The following is a 16556-nucleotide window of genomic DNA, read 5'->3' on the forward strand; positions in this document are numbered from 1 at the left end:
GGCACAAACAAACACATAAGCACTTCTGACCTTCTAACCTTGCCGCATGCAGTTTCCACTGTATTTGTTTTCTGTTTACGTCGAATGCTTGGACAACCCTCTTGGATCCGTTTTCTTGTTTGGCGAAGTAAAAGGCTCCTGAATGCTCACCAGTATAGAGATGGAGAGCGGACAGTGAAACTGAAGAGGCTAGCAACTCTTTATAAATAGGTCTCGCCCATTATGAAGCATCAGAGAGTAGAAACGCTGCTTCTGGATCAGTCCTGACTGTCATGCTGCTGTGACTGAGATTAGAGCTGACACTCTGCTACCTGACCCCAGGTCTGGGTTTCTTCAAGACCGACACAGATCTCAAGTCTGCCTATGTGACTGAAAATCAGTACACGGAGAACCACGGCTAATATTTAGAGATGTTTCAGAATGTATATGAGCTCCAAATGCACCAAATGTACCATACAGGAATTTACGCTGATGATTCTAATCGGATCCAAACAGGAGCTGAATCTGATCCTGGAACTGGGCTCAAGCCTGGAATGGTTGTGATATTAGAGAAGGCAATACATGATCAGACATGAATGAGTTGCAAGACAGGAGGCCATGAGACACCTGTCTGGATGCCCTGGTATCTAAATGGGCTAATTTTCTTTTTGTTATGCAAAAGTGAAGTAAAAAAGGATCTCTTAAGGTGGATTCTAATAGTTAACTATATTCTATCTTTTTTAAAAATTTTAATCTTTACTTGGGACTTTTTTCCTGAAATTGAAAATTATATTAACCTATACGTATACCCCAAAGGGCCAAACTAAAGAACCAGCAGGAGTTAGTGTATGCGCATCATTAACTATAACAATTAACAATCTCAACATTCTTCACTAAAGCAGTTCATCTGCCAGTACAAAAAAAATCCATTTAAATGCACAATAACACACACAATATTTGGAGGTAAAATGCCCAATCTGGCAACACTGAGTTGAAACAACAGAGGAGTGAAAGCAGGATATGAATTTGAATGTCTCTGAAACTACACCCTAACAGGCCAAATGACCATGTAAGTGCTGCACTAACCATCTGAATTAACCCCTGGTGCTGAATAAACATTTACTGTGTTTACTTTTAAAGTGTGAACATTGTTGGTGTTGTAGATGTATGTGTTTTGCTTGGCTTTTTTTTATTTTTTAGTTTGTTTGTTTGTTTATTTATTTATTTGTTTGTTTATAGTATGCTTGAGGGTTAAAACTTTTTTGGACTACACTTACAACTTTTCTGGCTGTTGAAAATGTTGTGTATAGATATAAATCAATGCGTTATCATTCTTTTTAATGCACCAAAATGATAGATTAGTCTGAAAGTCTTAAATGACTGAATGAAATTACGCGTATTATTATTAAAGGCTAAGTGACGTAATGGTAAACTATGATCTTTTGATCTATATTTAGATACTTGATAGTTCTTATAATTAAGTGTTAAACCCAGGATGTGACCTTTCGTGTACTCTGTTTCGGCCTACATTATTACCATGTCAGTCATTTCGAGAATACGAAGCAATAGCGCATGATAATGACTCATGAAAGAGCTAAAATGAAAGACAATATTTATCATATATCAGATTTAATGCAGTAATTGTAATGACTCATAACTCCAGTAACTCTTTTGCTTCTGGTGGTTTAGCTGAGCATTGACTTTTAACTCCGGCTTAATGAAGACGGATCAGTGAGTTAAAAGTAGCTACATATATGTATATATATGACGTCATAGTATCGAGAATAAACGGTAATAACAAAAGCGCATCGTAATCTTACAAGTGATAGAGACAACAGGTTGAACAACAGTTATATATATATATAATGTTTTATAAAAAGTTATATATATATATATATATATATATATATATATATATATATATATATATATATATATATATATATATAATGTAACACGGAACATTTAGTTTGATGTCTTGCAGTGGCTATTTTTACCGTCTGTTTTATTTTTCGAATTATTTCTGGTCTACGATTTACATTTCCGTCCTCCTGTAAAATCCCCGTGCCTGTGTGTGCTACGATTTGAATGGAGAAAACACAAATAAACAAATGACTGAAATTAAAAAGTGCTGATGAAGAAAAGTTAGACACAACAAGGCTATGCAAAATGCGCGTGCTGCACTTTTATGAACGAATTTGCTGAAAATTTGATTCATGAATTTAAAAAAAATAATATTTTGCTGAAATGAGTTATTAATAAATCCAAGTCGTGCTTTTATTTGTGTGGAGTAGGAATAATCTGTTTTACATGAAAGTTTTTTTTCTGTCCTATTACTCACTTAGTCGTTATTATTATTGTAGCATACACATTTAATTCTGCATTATTGGTCATATTTTTAAGATGCATTTGGGGATTTCACACTGAAAATGCTCCGTGTTTCTTTTTCTTATCGCACATCTATTCCGTTTGGCGTTCATCAATAATGTCACTGTATTGGAAAATATAAAAATGTCCCTGTTTTATTTTTTAAGACGCTACTTAATCTCTCTACAACAGACGCAGTCCCCGCGTCTCCATCCGTCAAGTCCGTCCAAAAATAATTTAACAAATTACAACGGATTTTTTAAAGAAGTCGCTTTATATAGTGGTCAGAAAAAAAGTAACTCTCACCGGACTCTTCCCATCTATTGGTTTGATCACCACACTGCCATACTGCGCCTTGATTTCGTTATACTTTTTGCTGTTCCAGGCTTTTAATGGTTAAAAAAGATGAACAGCATCTGTTCGTGTCGGATTAACAGGCATAACTGTTTGGTTTTGTTGATTGCTGTTAAGCAACAACTTTATTCTAAACGCTTAAAATAATGCAATCTGGTCAGATCCTGTGTCTGTCTTTTTGTTCGGACCCTTAACAACACCCACAATTTATTATAAGCATCTTGGAATAGAAATGGAACCCGGTGACAAATTTCTGAAAGTCGAATCGGACAAATATTTGCATCTTCATGCACCCTGTGGTGAATAATGTTTGCATTAGATGATGTGATAACACTGGAAAACGCACATACTGCATTAACAAAACCGCGCAGAATCAGTCAGCACTCTCATAAATAAACTTGTCATTGGGGTGATACTATCAGGATTATCTTTTTTTCGGTTTGAGTCTGTATCATTCAGCCGTAATCGTGAATATACTTAAATAAAAATAAAAAGGTAAGTATTTGGACTTTAAGGATGACCGATGGTCACGCTTTACGCTAAAGCACCGTCCTAACTGAGAGACACATAGCACCTTTAGACGTTACAAAGAAAAGTGCAGTTTATTTCCAAGACCGTAAGCTATTTATCAACATGTACCTTAAATCCATATCCGACTAAATCCTAACATTCGTATCAGTGTATATAAAACAGTATAAAAATATTTGATTGTTCTGGGAAAGCGGACATGTACGGACTTTGTCACTAGACTGGAAGTTCATTCGCTTTCCTTCTAGGGTCTTGGAGTTTTGTTTACCTTATACATCTACACAAGAAGGCATTAATGGACTTGTCCTCCCCTGGGTGTTAGGGAACAGATACACCTATATCGACTGACAGGTGACACCAAAGCTCAGATGACCTCTACAAAGATGGGCTGTGTGGGCTTTACAGGCCTACACCACCAGGGACCGATGATACATTTTCAGTAGTATTAGGGTTGCTCACTTCCTTTTAATTCTTAGAGCATGAGAGTTCAAATAAAACAAACTTTTCATTGGTCTGTCTTTGAATTGTGAGAGCAACCTGTCGCACATTCGGCTTATATTGACCTTTGCTGTAAAAAAATAATAACTTGTAAGCAATGAGTCTGAGGTTAGTTTTGAGTCGATCGAGGTGTTGATCATGAGTATTTTCATGTTCCACCAAGTCTCAAATTCAGCTCAAATTCATGGTGAAACCTCCATCAAGATCCCACATGAGAAATAATGCCTAGTCAAGTGGAAAACCTCAACCACTGCCTGTTCTCCAGTTTGTCCTGTAGCATCAGACAACCACCTGTTATTGGTCACGCGCTTGATATAAGATTAAATAGCTGCACTCTTTAATGGGGAGGGGATGCACGGGCTCTCAGAAACTCTTCTGTAAGGGCAACCCTTTGTTCTCAAGATCTACACAGAACTTCAAGGTTTCCTAGATTGCACTCTGGTAAAACCTTTTGGGTTAATAGAGGGATCATTTTCCCTATAAAGCGTAAGTGCGAACGCTTAACATGCACACAGCTCTATGCATATGCAGCTCTAAAATAGTGATAGACAAATATAACCTAAAAATATCAAACATAGAAATAGCTTATTGAATACCGCTAGAGATCACTGCCAAATGAAAAAAAAAATAATAATAATAATACACACTGAACCCGTCCAGTTACCTGAGGGACAAGCGGCAGCATTTATTGGTCGTCGCGCGAAACCAGAAAAAAAAGATTGACAGCAGAGCGGTAAGCAAACTTCGTGATGCAACTCGGCTGTAACAGCGAGCTATAGGGCAACCCAGTGCGAGCACCATTTAAAACATTCTCTACTACTTCAAATAGCAAGTACAGACATCATGAAAACGGAGGAAACGTTTTCTCTCCGTGCATTGAACCATCGGTTTCGCTACGGCAGGGTGCGCGCGCTCAGTGCTGACAGCCAACACACACCGGCTCTCTCTCTCTCTCTCTCCTCCCTCTCTCTCTCTCTCTCACACACACACACACACTCACACACACAGAGATACACACGCACGCGCGCGCCCATGCACTCGCTTTCACCACGTTCAGTTTTTCCATCACGGAGCGCATTGGTGAAGAATTGCCGGGCCACTTCGTCTACCCACTTCCCGTGAGCCGTATACACGAAACCGAGCGGGAGAAAAAAATAAGAAAAAAAGGCGAGCGTCCTGCATCGCTCCGCGCTAACTTTGCCGTAGACGAGGGTGCGAGCGCTGGAGCACGTGACCCGAGCTGATCCGCCGGTTTTGTTAGGGTGGAGGATTTCTGGGTTTGTGTACATAAGGTCGTGTGCTTGTGTTTTCTCTCTCTCTCTCTCTCTCTCTCTCTCTCTCTCTCGTTACTCCAAGTGCCACCGCTCCGCCTCCTCTTTTCGCAACATTGACGCAATGTATAAATGCTGGAACAAAAGGACAACTTCCTTGAAGCTTGGCGTATAATTGCAAAAAAAGAGAGCGAAAGAGAGAGAGAGCGAGAGCGAGAGAGAGAGAGAGAGAGAGAGAGAAAGCGCGAGAGAGAGCGCGAGAGAGATACAGCCGACTCGACTGGCGCGCGCTAACCGGAGACCGGTGTGCCAGTTTGCTGGAATATTATTTCTGATTTTCGGCTCTCCGTGCACGTTACGATGTGATGGGTAGCCTATAAGCGCTGCTTTCCAGGTTTCCACCGCTGAAGTAAGTATATCATTATACAATCGCAAACCTTTCGCGCCCCCCCCTTCCTCAACCCCCACCCCCCCACCGGCCCCCCGTCTATAGCCTATATATCTGTGTAGCTGCGCGTTATTAGGAAAACGCGACCTAACGCGCTTTGTTGTTGGGCTTCCTTATAAACACAATGTACATGTAGGTGTGTTGTCGTGCACTGGCTTAATATTCGAGGATGAAAGTTGCAGCGTTGTTTCCCGGGCAAACCCGTCGGCTCATTATCTAGCTTATCAAAATTCCTCCAGGAGCGGGGGAGGTAAACAACGAGAGCGCGAGAGCGCATTACAGTTGTTGGGTGTAAAGAGAAAAGAACGGCGCTATTTTTTCTCCCCCCCCCCAAATAATATTGTTTGTTAGGGTTTGGTGGCAGGTTTAGGGTACGCTTTGACACAAAAGGATGGAGAAAATCCAGTAGAGGTTCCCTGGTGTTAATGCCATAAGTATGAATTTCATATTGTTTTTTTTTTGTTGTTGTTGTTGTCATTGGGTGTTTTAATTCCTGTTTGATTTCAGTCCCAGGCGGAGGCTTTTTCTTTCTGTGTGCCGGGTTTATTTATTTATTTATTTATTTATTTATTAGGAGCTCACATTCAAACTGAGGACAACGGAGATAGGTTACTCTCGCGACAATCTCGAAATGAATACACATTTTTCACACATGTTGCTCGTTTCCAGAGCTTTGTATCACACATAGCGGTTTATTAATAAATAGTCCGGGCAGTTCTTCTTTTTTTTTTTGTATTGTAAGAAAAAATAAAAAAATAAATAAAAAATCTCTGCCGACTGACTTTTGCGAAACAAAGAAGCGAGGCGATTTTTTCGCTCAGTGGAGGGCTTCGGTAAAGAAACGGCTAGACTGTTTACAATAATAACAGGATAGTGGTGACGTCGAGTAACGGACAGCGCTCTCAGCCAGAGGAAAAACTTCTGAGGCATCAACAACGTGCTAAATTTGGACAGGGGGGGTTACATCATCGAGGTAGAGCTCGAGGGGCGGGACTTCCGGTCGGGTTTGAGTTCGTACCGCTGGCGCTGGAGAGAGCAGGCACGAGCTCGTTCCTCAGCATCACAGCTAGACTGTGTCTAACATTGCTAGATAAACCGTCTCATAACAGAATTTTATACTTTCCTGAAATAAAGGATGCCTGTATATATATCTGTAGTCTGTTTAGAGTTGCATCCTAATAGTAGAAGCGCTTATTCTGGACTTGACTGATGCACATGCAGCCTGAGACATTTTAACACTAATGTCCCAGGATAAAAACATACATAGTCTTTATTTTATTTTGTAGAACATTTTGCTTTCACCCCTGTGTGTGTCTGCATGTGTGTGTGTGTTTGTGTGTGTGTGTGTGTGGACTCAGACAAAAAGGTATTAACCAGTATATTTATATTTCCTGGTAGGATGTCAAGAATAACTATAGCATGGTATCACAAACAGACTGAATTAGTTTTTTCCACAATATTTCTTTTAGACGTTGTTTATCATTCCCGTCATGCATTTGTAAACACAAAGTGTTTGCTCCATTAACAGTTATTTCTTTCCCTGTAACCAAGCCTGTGATATAAGTGCTATAAGTAAAATTTACGGAATGTTCTTTTAATTTTCCTCTGATCGGTCTTATCGAGGCCGTATAGAAATCCTTCGAAATCCTTTGAAATTGATCACCAAGTGTAAAAGTCCTGCAGTACACAATGCACAGTGTTTTTGTTTTTTTGTATGCAACACATTAAAAACCTCAGCTTGAAAAATCATGGCATATTTATCACTGTGACACCATGGTTTAAGTAGACAGACCAGTGATCACATTAACACGTTTAATTTCAAGGTCAATCTCTTTGAAATCGACCACGCTGAAAAAGAACAATATCAAGCATGTGCACAGTGATATAAAGAAGCTGTTTCCCATGGTACGACTGTCGTCCTGTCACGACCGTGCACAGGCTACCCTACGTTTCTTGCACCCTTAGTGGAACATAATTGTAGTGGTAGATAATTAGACCGTAAGGAGCTTTGTTAGCGCTTTCGGCAACAAATTATATCTCTACAACACCTTTTTTGACAGAGCATGTGTGATTAGCTGTGTATCGGTTAAATGTTAGCCTACTGTGAACATCAACAGTGTATTAAGGTACTTCTTCTGCTATAAACCTCAGTGACTTCATGAAAGAAGGCGGTAGATTACTAGACTACTTTTGTACTTCTATTTTCCTGACCAGACCTGATGGTACAAAAAAAGGTTTAAATATAATGTACACACTTACATCGTTGTGACATTGTGTGATAAGAAACAGCTCAAGATAGATAAAATGGTTTGACATTTGTGGGAAGCATTATGATCACATTAGAGAATTCAGCATCGGATTTTAAAGATTCATCAGAAAAGAACGTCACTCAACACCGATGTCTATTTAAGATGCTTGAGGGTTAGGAGACGTAATCAAGGAGTCTCACTTCGAGCTTGAACATATTATCATATTATAAATGCTTATAAAGACTTTTTTTTTGTTCACGTCATGTAATCTGAAGGGTGTCACATTTGTAATCCCCCCTGTCTCCCCCCCTTAGGACTCTAATTGGTGAAATAAACCAAATAAACCAGCGTGAGTCAGCGGTCATGTCTTGTTAGGCCAGCTCACTTAACAGGGGTCAGAGGTCACTGTTGTGTTCTCAGGCTTGACCTGCAGGCGTCTATTGGCTTTTGATGGATGTTGTCACTTAAGTGTGCAGCTTTGGCCTCTATAAAAGGGGAGGGTGTGTGTGGGGGTGACGTGTACCCACACTTGCCCCCTCCCACACTGTTTAGGGGAGATCACGGGGTGCAGCTGCTACAGACAACTTTAGTCTGGGGTGGGGAGATGGCTGAGCCTCCTCAATGAGAACAAAACCTTTTCTCTCACTCACTCACACACACACACACGCACACGCTTGCCCCTTACAACTACGCCTATTCTTACACAATAAAGCGGTGTCTGACAAGTGACGGGGTGCATGAAAGTTCACTTGACGTGCAGCAGACTTGGCTGTGTTTCTGGTGGTGAGAGAGCAAAGGTATAGAGTACAATCCCGTAGAAGCATTGTTACCTTAATTGTTATCTTCAAAGAGTTCTCTGATGGTTTAAACCTTGTTTAAATATAAAGGATGACTGTAGCAATAAATCAGAATCAGAAAGAATTTTATTTATTAAATGTACCTAGTTCGCAAGAATGTCAAGCTGCATCTAAACTCCAAAACCTCATCTCTATAGCTAACAGCTGCTGTTAACTAATACAATAGTTATTGTTTAGATCTATCTTCCCGTCCTCAGAGGGCCTTCAAACACAGCTGTAATGAATTTACCTGAGTCAGTGATGACAACAACATCTCAGAAGTGACAGCCATTTGGATCTCCGATATTCATTAGAGGTGCTAATCATGTGGTGGAATTTACGCCACATGTTGGTCTGAGTTGATGTTTTTTTAGTGCTTGACGCTACCAAAAATGGAAAATGAGAAACCATTATTAGGCCACTCCCATGCTGACCTTGTTTGACAGGATGTATAGGTACATAGCTCTCATCTATCCACATCATACAAAAGGCATTCAAATAGCCTTGTGGACTTTTTATGTAAATGCCTTAGCAACATGTAAATAACAGTGCTACAAACATGTACAGAGAGTCATTTCATTGTAGGGTGAGGAGTGTTTGCGTATAAAATGGCCAATTAGATCGAAGTAGACAGCGTCTCAATAACAGCTCGAGTAAGTGAATTATAGATTATACTACGAAGCAATTTATTTTGACCTTTTAAAGATATAAGCAGAGGTCTGAAGGCATTGTAGTGCCAAGGTCACTGTAGTTTGGTATAGGCCTCTATAGACATTGGCATGTTGTGTGTGGTAAATGTCAGAAATATAAAGTGGAAGCTTTTGTAGAAGTGAATAATTCTTAAAAATTTCTTTTTAATTCTCATTTTAAAAAAAAAAACAGCTGTAATTATATCAGTAGACTGTTAGCAGTAGACTGTTAGATCCCCAGGGTTAACTGAAATATATGTCACAGAATACTGCTTTGTATGTTTTAGCTGTGATTTCATTTGATAAATTGTGACTAACTTTGGGCACCGTTTTAGTCCCGCTCAAGTAAATCTGATTGTTCATACTTCTGTACAGATCTCAGCTATGACAAACACGGTCCATGGAGCAGTATAACCAAGAGGAAAAATTCGGATGTGTTCTTGTAATCAGCATCTCTTTTAAAACGGCTCTCCCTCGTGCTCGAGGAGACTAGTCACAATTTAAGGTCACCAGAATCTGTTGCTCTATGACTGATTTTGTATAGTGTTCGATAATATATAGTGATTCATAATTTCAGATAATATACTGCGAATCGTAGTTTCATATCATTTTGAAGAGATATAATATTGTTGCTCATAGACAGAAACAGAAACAGAAATCACCTATACTATGTATAGGTGTATACTATGTATGTACAAAGAAAACGAGGCCTTAATTTGCTGTGCTCCAAACCATTTTTTTGCTAAAGTGAACAATTAAATGACCAGAAGAATTAAAGTGAAAACAAACAGAGGTGTGAATAAGAATTTTGGCACTTTCTTTGGTTATAAAAGAAAGCTGGTTGGTGATACTTAATATAACATGTTTATTTTTTTTCTTTGCTATAAAAATACATCTGAATAAATATATTTGGTTTCGGGTATAGATGCACATGTAGTGTTCATAAATATATACAAAGTCCATGTGATAATAACATCATGTGCCATGAAGTCGTCGTTCATGATCAAGTAGTTCTGACAAAGTTAGAAAGACAAACATACACAATACACATTTATTTATTACTGCAAAACTAAACGCAGGTTTTCATTGTATTGTATTTGTGTATGAATTATGAACTACTACTTATTGACTACCGCATGTTATCCATGTATGACATTGCATATAGATTTAGAAGCGGATTTTACAGCAGAGCAAGGGTGTATGCCAGAATATGAAAAAAGAAAGCCTGTGGTTTGGTGTTCATCTACTTCTACTCGTCTCCTTATCAGTTTAAAACCAGGCCTGGAGGAATTATAACAAAAGTTAGTAGGCTAGTTAACAACCTTCAGACTGCTGCAGATGAAAAATAATAATAATAGTAAATAATAAGTAACTATATGCCAGCAATTTAGTAAACTGGCATCTGAGGTCAGCTTTTCTTTTCTTTTAATGAGCAGAAAGGACATTTTACACCGTTGACCATTAGGGATACATTTACATTAAGTGCATAAGGATGAGGGGTAGTGGTGTGTGTGTGTGTGTGTGTGAGGGGTTTAGCCTAATTGACCTCTCAGTGCTACATGAGCGTGCTTTCTGTTTTTCATTATCTTTTCTTTTCTTCTTTTTTTTCACGTTCTTTATCAAACGCGGTGTCCTCGCGCACTTTTCACTCCCAACTCTGTCAGAACGCTTCGGTACCCCCCCACCCCCACCCCCACCAAAAAAACACACTGGACGTTACAGACATTCAGAATGTGTTCGCGGTGAAAATGTGCCTGAGTTGGCCAAAAAGGAAAAGAAAAAGAGAGAGAGAGAGAAAAAAAGAAAGAGTCTGCCACCTTCAAAGCTCTTAAAGTCAGTCCATGTTCCCGGCATGCCCATGCGAGCTTGGGGGCGGCTCCTCACGATTTGAATGAACAGTCACTTTCGGCGCCATTTTCGAGTGAGCCGCGATAACATCAACACTGACTGCGCACAAGAGCTCCGGCCCGACACTGCGGATAATGGAGAACTAAAAAAAAAAACGATTAAAAAGAAGAAAAAAATACGGACACCTTTATTATTATTATTTTTTCTCGTTGTTGCTTTTGCGTGTTTTATTTTCCGCGCGCGTGCTAACGGACAGTCGGTGCTGATCAAGCGGCTCGCGCTGATACGGAGTCCGTGGGAGGAAAAGACTTTTCTCTTTTCTTTTTTCGTCTCCGAGCTGCGTTATGGAAAAAGCAGCGATTTTTTATTTATTTTTTTATTTTTTAAATAAGGGGGGGGGTAAAAAACAACCCCCCCCCAAAAAAAAATGATCAGGCGATGCTCGGAAAAATCTTGAAAAATTCTGTAAAATACTACAAGGCTTCGAGATTCGGTTTCGACGGCGATTTACCGGAGAAAAGGTCGTTTTGGGTGTTTTCTACATCTTCGGTTTTGAGCGGGAGTAACGGATGTGCTGGTGCAGTCCGCTCGCCCTGATGCACTCAACACACACACACACACACACACACACACACACACACACACTCTCTCTCTCTCCACTGACAGCGCGAGCCGCATAAACTACACCACACTCACCCAACCGGGCTGGTAAGGCTTTCCAACCTCTTTTACTAAACTAACCTCTACCTGTTTGTGTCGAGTTTGTTGTGTGTGAAAGCCTAAAAAAAAGAGCGGGTTCTGGATGTGAAACCGTGCCGAGGCATAAATTACTGTTCGGGGGAGTTTCTCTAAGGCTATTTGCGCCATTTTACGTCCAGCCACGCAGCGTCTGGGGAAAAGTTCCTTGCAACAAAATAGCGTTGGAACTGGACAATGTACCATGTTTACTCAGATCTCCATTATGCATTCATTACGAGCTGTTTTCTACCCAGTAGGCCTTGTTAATGTGAGATGATTGCTCTCCATTGTGTTACATGACGTGTAACTTTTCATACAGGACACACTGAGATGAAGAGAGGAGAGCAGAGGAGAGGAGGGTGGGAAAAATAAAGACCCTGCTTTATTGGAATGATGATATCCAGCATGGCATTAACTGTAGAGATGGCACATGTGTGATGGCTTCGTTACTTGAAGTGTGTGTGTAGATGAGCTCAGCTACTTTCAGAGTGACAGTTTTGGCCCACGTCTTTTACTTTTTGTTCTCAGGTCATGCAATAGAGTTAACTCTTACAGATATCTCTTATATGTTAGAGCTTTTGATTTCGTGTATGCAATTTTTTGTTCTTTTCATTACTGTCCTGATTATTTGTCATGTGTTAGGGGGAATTATAGGCACCCTGTTTTGTGTGTTTGTTTTTTTTTTCTTCTTTAACCACATTACAAGATCCAGGGGTCTGATTTTTTTTATTTATTTTTTGCTATTTGTGTAGCTTCTAATGTGTGGGAGTGGTTAATTGAAAAAGTGCTAGAAGAAAAAAGAAGTTTCAGACTTGGCAGAGAGGTGTGTGTGTGTGTGTGTTCCATTAACCGTTCAGCTCGAGCCCTACTTGCCCCGGGTGTGTGTTGCGCACCTGGAGATTCTTTATGCTCCTTGAAAGCACAAAAATATTGCACAAATTTATTTAAAATTTATTAAAATTTTTTACTTCACACATGCATAACCAGGCCCTCTCTACTCTTATCATGCTTATATATATATATATATATATATATATATATATATATATATATATATATATATATATATATATATATATATGTGTGTGTGTAAGACTACTGTGGATTCACACCACTTAAGGTATACACAGGGTATGTAAAAATAATTATTATTAATAATAATAACTTTCAGCAAGAACAGCATGCTTGGGTCATATTAAGATCTCAACATGGAGGGACTATTTTTTTTTAAATTTTATTTCTTTTTCTACTTTAATCCTACACAATAACAGTGTAAAGGTGTGGGGGAAAGTCATTTTATTTTATTTATTTTTATTTTTTTGAGCCAGGTCATATGGTTTCAGCTGTAATATAAGTTTACCAGCATTTTAAAAAAAAAACAGTTTCCAGTTGTTATTCTATTGTTGGGCTGTGATCTCACACTGTGAATGCATTTTCGACTACACACACACACACACACACACACACACACACAGTGTCAGGCCTGACGCTTCTCACACTTTTCACTTTACCATAACTAGTGTTTCTTTGCTGTCCATGTAGCTTTTAAAAATTTGTCACACTTGGAAATAGAAATTCTCTTGACTAACAATGTTGGAAACTTTAATTATTATATATATATTGAAGAAAATGATAGTTATCACTATTAATAATACGTTTGTTATAATTAAGTTCAAATGCTAGAGAGAAATATTACCACAAGCTGAATGTTGTGCCAAGTCTTCGCATGTCCGTACTGTTGTTATTGACCAGAAGGTGAAATATTTGCTTTACAAATTGCATGAAAAACGACAAGGTGTGAGGATCCTGTTTCCTTGTGACAGATTAATAAATAATGCATGTAGCTACACATAATTACTAGGTGAGTGTATTACATGCTAATACTCATGTAGTAAAAGATAGATATGTGTTCGAGAGCGTGTGGGTGTTGTCACAAAAACTATTTATCTCATTTGGTGCTCAAAGGAGAAGTAACTGGAAGAGAAGTGGCGAATAAAGTTTCCTGGCATGTGTCCGATCTGAATTTATATAATTATACATTAAAAATAGCAATGCAGGCTTTTTTATTTTACGCTTTCCTATATGTTAACAGTTTGACTTTAAGCTTATTGTTACTGTCAGTCGTTTGAGGAAGTCCTGTGTAACTAAATATACTCACACGGGTTACACACCCTTTAAAACTTGTGTGCACACACACCACCACACTTTCAGTGATCACATTAACATCTTTGTATAAGATTCCTAATTTCTATTAGACTTAAATCCCATCTCTATATTGACACAAGGACCCATGGTAAAAAATACAAAAAAGGGGGGGTTGTAAATAAGAACCCACTCACCTCGAGGCCTTAAGATAAAAAAAATGTGATGTGATAAACTGATATTGTCATGGTAATGACAACCTTTGTTTATGTGTTACTTGTTCAGCTCGACAATGGCAGTTTTCTGGGCTTAGCACTGACTTGTCCAAATTTTGAACCAGTTTTATGTAGCTCTCCTCCTGTGCTCCCTCAAGTCTAGCCCTCATCTTAGACTTAAACCAATAGTGTAACCTAAAAAGTTAAATATACTGTGCCCACTATTGCAAAATTGTTGTGCTGGTTTTGATAAAATTATTATTATTATTATTAAGTTATGATTTGTTAGGCACCAGGTGGTCTCAGGTCTGGACCATTTTTTGGAGAGCCATAAAATACATGCACACACACACACTGTGTGTATTTCAGTATTTAAGCTCATGAGGGACTTTGATTTGTCTTATAAGCCATAATATATGCTTAATAATCTTAATACACACCAACATCATTTAAAGTTACTAAAAAAAATATATGTTTGTTGTCTTTGTCTTATTGTGCATGACCCTGGCTTCATAATGTAGGCCTTAATCAGAACAGCCATCTTCTTCATTGAAGATAAACGTTGCTTGCCATTAAGAGCACCTTCACACGAGGTGTAACAACATCACACAGTCAACCCCACACTCACAAACATTTTAGATCAATTTGTTATATTAAATAAAACATGTATAAAATATTTAAAATGTGAAATTATCCTATATCGTCACCTAGCACTTGATTACACTTATAGAAAATACCAAGCACTGCATTTATCATATACAGCAATAGACATAGATGCAGGTGCACAATATGCGATGTAGTCAGAGTTGCCGATTTGAGACCCAGGTGTCCCTCGGGCGTCCCCTTGTCCCCTGTCCCTCCTCGCAATCAGGATGGCTGTGAAAGAGAAGTCCTCAGTGACTGCATGCTAGAAATAAAAATAAATAAATAAATAAAAATCTTAATTAGATTAGAGCCAAGCCAGTCAACAATTCAAAACATGTTCTTTATTGCTTTGCACATATTTTTTAATGTATTATATTTTATTTCTGTAGTTTTGCTTACCATGCAAAATTGTTAAAGCACAAAGTGACTCAACTAAAAATTTTACTCATCAGGCTGACATTGGTTTCGGATATTTTTTTTCTTTTTTCTGCCTTGATTTTTGTGAAGACGGAATAAAAAGAAAGAAAAAATAAATCAGTTTTTCCACTGAGTTCTTTTTTGGACATCCATCCTTCACATGCAGCCTTGTTGCAGCACAGCCACTGTGACCAATTAGTAGAAATAATGATCACCAACAATGACTAGCGGTGCAGTGAAATACCGCACAAGTCCGTTCCCCTCAAATTAGTCAGGCTTCAGATAGACTTGTAACCTCCTGGCAAACATCCAGAACCGTACCCCTTAAAGTGGTCGATACAGGCCTGACCTGCTTCATGAAGCTCCGAGCAGCAGTTCATATTAGCCAGAGTGACGTGACTTAAAGTTTTTCACTCACTCATTTACGATGTATACAATATTGGATTTGACTCAAGCGTCTCTCACAATTACGGAGAGGCTATTAATAAAGATTCTTCGTTTAGGTCATACTGTCACTTTCCTGCTGCCAATCAGAGTCATTTCTGTAATGATAGTAGCCCAAATCTGACTCAGCTGGAAAAAAAAAAATTCTCTGACCTCAAATCTTGGCATTGTGCTTATATTTGTAGGTTGTTGGGGGTTTTTTTTTTTTGACATGATTGAGTCAAATGAAAACTTTGACTCAAATTGTTTGCTAGAGGAATTTAGCCACTTGAATGAAATGGAGATTGTGTGGAAAAATAGTAGCATTGTGTCACAGCTATTTGAAATGTGAAAAACAAATGATGATTCAAGCTCGACTGAGGTGTGTGTATATATATATATATATATATATATATATATATATATAGATAGATAGATAGATAGATAGATAGATATAGATATATATACACTATATATATACACACTATATATATAACTATATCCATATAACTATATCTATACACTCATCATCTCATCAGACTTTATTAATAAAGGTTCACTGTTAATAAAGTGCCGCTTTCACAATGTATACAGCTCTCTGGTTTGTGACATGGGGTTCGAGCTCTAAGGGCTGTGTTCACTTCAAAGGGATCATGTTATAATCTCCCTTTGAGAGGAAGCTTCTCTTGTAAATAATACAGACTGTTCAAGCAAGCTTTTTTAAAACTTTTATCATTATTTTTATTTTTTTATTTTTTTTTTCTAAAATATATGTTTTTTAAATATGTCCATAAGCAATTTATATCTATACCCATTTTTTTTTTCATTACACTTAAATACCCCAGCAGGATTAGCCACTAGTCAAGAGATGTATTTTTTTTTTTTTGTTGTTGTTGTTCTTCTTCTTCT

At 38.3% G+C, this 16556-nt stretch overlaps 1 long non-coding RNA gene across 1 annotated transcript in view; it reads left to right on the top strand.

The window, feature by feature from the left end:
- The first annotated feature begins 5083 nt into the window (after positions 1-5083).
- Positions 5084-16556, top strand: part of LOC131347265 (uncharacterized) — a 17312-nt gene continuing 5839 nt past the window's right edge. The window contains exon 1 of the long non-coding RNA XR_009203733.1: positions 5084-5406. This is a non-coding gene — a long non-coding RNA (uncharacterized LOC131347265). The remainder of the gene's footprint in view (positions 5407-16556) is intronic.

Source organism: Hemibagrus wyckioides, linkage group LG26 (genome assembly GCF_019097595.1).
Source record: "Hemibagrus wyckioides isolate EC202008001 linkage group LG26, SWU_Hwy_1.0, whole genome shotgun sequence".
NCBI classification, from domain to species: Eukaryota; Metazoa; Chordata; class Actinopteri; order Siluriformes; family Bagridae; genus Hemibagrus; species Hemibagrus wyckioides.